This window comes from Fulmarus glacialis, unplaced genomic scaffold, assembly GCF_000690835.1.
Source record: "Fulmarus glacialis isolate BGI_N327 unplaced genomic scaffold, ASM69083v1 scaffold16981, whole genome shotgun sequence".
Taxonomy (NCBI): domain Eukaryota; kingdom Metazoa; phylum Chordata; class Aves; order Procellariiformes; family Procellariidae; genus Fulmarus; species Fulmarus glacialis.
In genome coordinates, this window is record NW_009194844.1 from 55,813 (window position 1) to 59,584 (window position 3,772).

General features: G+C 44.8%; 1 protein-coding gene across 1 annotated transcript in view; it reads right to left on the reverse strand.

The window, feature by feature from the left end:
• Window positions 1-3,523, reverse strand: part of LOC104084167 (collagen alpha-1(V) chain) — a 53,770-nt gene extending 50,247 nt beyond the window's left edge. The window contains exons 1-2 of the mRNA XM_009587908.1: window positions 3,484-3,523; window positions 578-631 (exon numbers count right to left, since the gene is read on the reverse strand). The gene's annotated coding sequence lies outside the window, so the exon portion shown is untranslated. The remainder of the gene's footprint in view (window positions 1-577; window positions 632-3,483) is intronic.
• Between the last annotated feature and the right edge of the window lie 249 nt (window positions 3,524-3,772).

Sequence of the window (3,772 nt, forward strand, 5' to 3'; positions counted from 1 at the left end):
AGAGCACACGTGTCCCAGGAGGGGCTAAGGGTTTCACAACCCTCACCATTAAATGCTGACCCCTTTAGCCCTAGCAGCAGCCCGGGTTTTGGTTTTTAAGTTCTGGGACTTCAGCGAGCTGCAGTGATTTACAGAGAGAGCCCCGCATCAGCGCTCCCAGCAGCACACGACAGATAAGGTGACTGTCTCCTGAATAAAAACCGGCACGTTCTTTCCTCGGCTTTCGCCCAAAATATGAACAAACTGCTTTAAAGTCTCACCAGCCCTCAGGCAAAAGTTAATAGCAAAGCCACTGTGTTAATAACTCTCATTCTTCCCTTCCAGCCTGAGCGAGGCATTAATATTTACTCAGGTGGGCCAAATCTTGAGCTGCCGTAAGTGGACGTGACGCCACTGAAAATGGGGGAGAATATGGACTTTGAGCCATAACTTTTTTCTGAATACCACTTCTTTTCATTGCACAGATGCATAAAATTATACAGCTGTATTATCTGCTTGAATGACTAATGGGGACAGGGTATTTTGCCCGGAAAGCTCAGCTGGCTGCCTGGGGAGGGCAGCAGCCCGGAGAACTCACCGGTGGCCCCGGGGGTCCCGGCGGCCCCTTCGGTCCCAGCAGTCCTCGGGGTCCCTGTTGGGGGAAACAAACGGGGTTAGTGTTTCCCATGCCCCCTGAGCTGCCGTGAGCGTGGATCGGGGGGAGCTTGGGCACGGCTGAGCATCGCTCTGCCCGGGGAAGCGTCGGGGTCTGGCGCGGCAACGACCTTGCTGGTTTTGCAGTAACAGCAGCTTTCTTGGTTTACAAACCAGTAAGAGAAATCCTGCGTGCATACATCCTCGAATTATAAAGATAAATAATATAGGCACAGACATTTATTCTTTGGATTGGAAGAAGGCCCACTTAAACCAACTTTTTTTTGTTCATTTAATCATATTCCTCGATTACCCTGTAACGCACACAATGATGCAAAGCACTTTGCAACCAAGTCATTTCAGCTGGGGAGTGTTGTGAAGAATGACCCGATACCACTAATGGATCATTAGGGTAAGCATTTCAAAATCTCTCCAGATTTAATTTTTATCATTTTACAACTCAGCAAGGCTGGAAAAGTTTTTCAGCCTGCAGCATAAATGTACATTTTCAAAGGCATTTGTTTCTTAAACCTTAACCAGTCAGGACTCCTGGTATCATGGTGTTTTCTTTCCATTTCTAGCTTTCTCACCAGATTTAACCTCACACCATCTTCAGGGAAGTTGGTAGGATTGGAGCATCACACTGAGTAGCAGAGACATGGCAGGAGAATTGTGTTCATTCAATTGGAAGCTTTGCAAATCACACCCTGGCACCTCCTCTACCTTGAGCCTTCAGGTGGGTTTGTAGTGAAAGGAAAGGGATGGGGTTTTGTGTGCACTCAGCTGCAGATCTGAAAGCTCACCTTTTAAACGCAGGCCCTTTCTTAAATTAGGGACCACGGGAGGACTCTGGGTGTTTATAAGGATGGTGCTCATTCACTGTCATGGAGGAAAATCGTTCTTGATTGATGGGCAGCTTCATCTGTCTACCCAAATATTATACGTCCCTTTTTATGATGCAGAGAGGACAGAGGAATTAAAATGAAACGTTGCAAGATAAAATAGGAGACATTAAGAAAGTGTCTGATCTTGGAGGCTGCAGGGATTTCGATCCTGCAAAAAATGCAGTTTGCAGCACAAACTGGATGCATCGACCGGGTGGTCTGTCCCAGCCACCGGCGACCTTCACAGGCTAAAGCTTTGCATGCTGAACCCCAGCAGAGCAGAAACTCTGCTTGTATCAACTGGTGATGGGAATTGGAAGGAAATGGAGCAGGATAAAGAGAAAGAAATTTTGAAGTCTCACCACTAGTTTCAGTTACCATTAAATTTATAAGACTCTCTTTTGGCTCTGGGCAGAGAAAGAGGCAAACATGCAGATTTCGGGTGTATGTATTTATGACAAAAAGTTTTCCGTAATGCAATTTAAACCTTTACTCTGGCCATCGCAGATATTTTTACTCATGTTGCTGAACTAAAAATAAACTTCCCTGCATGCGTTATCACCATTTAAGTTCCTCTCTTGTTACTGTGTTACCTGAGCACATAAACGCTTTTAAGAAGTTAATAACCTGTAAGTTATTGCTTAGACATGTGCTAAGGAGATAGCTGAGTTGATTAATCTTCCCCAGAAGTTAATCAGACATCTCGTCTGTAATTTAGTTCCAGTGAGTCCGTAAATGCCAACCCTTCCCTTTCGCACATGAAGTGTGTCCAACCGTTCTCATCAATTACCCTCAGGCCACCACGCTGGGCCTTAGAAGAACAACAACAAACATTTTGAAAGGAAAGCCAGTGGTAAATGATAGATAGTTAATGTTCTTTTCATAACAAAGGAAATGCATTTTGGATGAAATAAGCAGCCAACAACTGTACTACACACAGAAATCTACAGACAGCCAGAAACAGTTCACTGTTGCCAATAAAGTAAAAAATACTCGGTATCGGGGGAAAAAATGCTTTCAGAGTCTCAAATTGACAACCCAACTGTTTCTTTTCAATGGGGCACTCCCTGAAAGCATTTCTTTGGGTTGTTCAGGAGATTTTTGTCCAACACCACCAGCATCTCCTTTTAACCTTATTGATACTAGGAACTCCCTTCTTCGCTGGCCCTGGTTCAGCTGCTCCAGTGTTAGCAGCACGTGGAGGCCCAAACATCGACAAACTCCGCAGGTTTATGAAGTTTTGTGCACTGTGAAAAGAATATTGACCCTACTGAAGTCAGGGCTAACAGTCCGCTTGAGCTCAATCCTGCCACGATTTCATCCCGAGATTTGAAAGGGACCACTCACACTGCACAAAACTATGTGGGCAAGGGAGCTGCAGGGCTAATTGCTGCCGTTACCCGCGCAATAGCAGACAAAACCTTTTCTCACTGGAGTTTGCTATGAACGCTCACGAAAACTGTATTTCACACGTTTACTATGCATAATTTCTACCGCAGCCTACTTACCTGAATCCTAAACAACACATCAGGAAGAAGAATACATACAGGAAAGGAATGAGATCAATCTAAGCCAAGCTTTACATTTACAATTACATTTTTTTCAAAAACAGACAGTGACTAGACAGTGAGCAAACAAAATCAATGAGAATTTTGCTCATTAGAAAAAAAAAACAAACAAAAAATCAAGCACAAAGAAACAATCAAACAAAAAAAAACTCCAGAAAGCATCTTCTCGGTGGCCATCTTAGCGAAAAAAAGCAAAACCGAGTTGTTACAGCACAGATACTCTCTAAACCATTCACATGGATCTTCAAGCAAGAGAAGCTCAGTCCCTGCAGGACCTCAGGGGTCTTGCTTAGCACCAGAAGAGCTGCCCCATGGGACCCCTAAAACCACCATTATCATAAAAAGACCTTGACCAAAGCAGTGCTGCTGCACGTCAAGCCAAAGGAGGAGATACTCACAGGTTCTCCAGGTAGACCTCTGGGTCCAACTTCTCCATCATCTCCCTGCCCAGCAGCGAAGGCACAGAGGGAAGCACCAAAAGAGACAGAACAAACCAATTATATTTCAGTCACATCACAGGTGTTTCATTCTTGTTAAATAATAATCACACGGAAAACCAGCTTCCCTGCAGTAACAAAAGGGTAGCCGTGCATAAGGAAGACCTCGTAAGCCTGGAGACTAATACAGCGTGTGTGCAGAATTTACCGAGGTTTAACCCCAGCCAACAGCTAAGCACCACACAGCCGC